This window comes from Priapulus caudatus, unplaced genomic scaffold, assembly GCF_000485595.1.
Source record: "Priapulus caudatus unplaced genomic scaffold, Priapulus_caudatus-5.0.1 Scaffold2461, whole genome shotgun sequence".
NCBI classification, from domain to species: domain Eukaryota; kingdom Metazoa; phylum Priapulida; class Priapulimorpha; order Priapulimorphida; family Priapulidae; genus Priapulus; species Priapulus caudatus.
The window spans coordinates 37,842-38,913 of NW_014579522.1; positions in this window are offsets into that span (position 1 = coordinate 37,842).

The following is a 1,072-nucleotide window of genomic DNA, read 5'->3' on the forward strand; positions in this document are numbered from 1 at the left end:
ACTCCGATTCTATACACACACCTGAAGCAGCAAGCGATGTGTGACCATCTACCTACTATGATGAGCGACCTGTGAGCCTTCATTGTGCCACGTAGAGACAATAACAGATACGGTTACAGTCGCGTAGAGAATAGATCGTAATGTAAGCTTCTATTCTGTCACATAGAGACAATAACAGATACGGTTACAGTCGCGTAGAGAATAGATCGTAATGCGAGCTTCTATTCTGTCACATAGAGACAATAACAGATACGGTTACAGTCGCGTATAGAATAGATCGTAATGCAAGCTTCTATTCTGTCACATAGAGACAATAACAGATACGGTTACAGTCGCGTAGAAAATAGATCGTAATGTAAGCTTCTATTTTGTCACATAGAGACAATAACAGATACGGTTACAGTCGCGTATAGAATAGATCGTAATGCAAGCTTCTATTCTGTCACATAGAGACAATAGCAGATACGGTTACAGTCGCGTAGAGAATAGATCGTAATGTAAGCTTCTATTCTGTCACATAGAGCACCACATAACGAGATAGTACAGTCTGCGTATAGAATAGATCGTAATGCAAGCTTCTATTCTGTCACATAGAGACAATAACAGATACGGTTACAGTCGCGTATAGAATAGATCGTAATGTAAGCTTCTATTCTGTCACATAGAGACAATAACAGATACGGTTACAGTCGCGTAGAGAATAGATCGTAATGCGAGCTTCTATTCTGTCACATAGAGACAATAACAGATACGGTTACAGTCGCGTATAGAATAGATCGTAATGCGAGCTTCTATTCTGTCACATAGAGACAATAACAGATACGGTTACAGTCGCGTATAGAATAGATCGTAATGCGAGCTTCTATTCTGTCACATAGAAACAATAACAGATACGGTTACAGTCGCGTATAGAATAGATCGTAATGCAAGCTTCTATTCTGTCACATAGAGACAATAACAGATACGGTTACAGTCGCGTATAGAATAGATCGTAATGCGAGCTTCTATTCTGTCACATAGAGACAATAACAGATACGGTTACAGTCGCGTAGAGAATAGATCGTAATGCGAG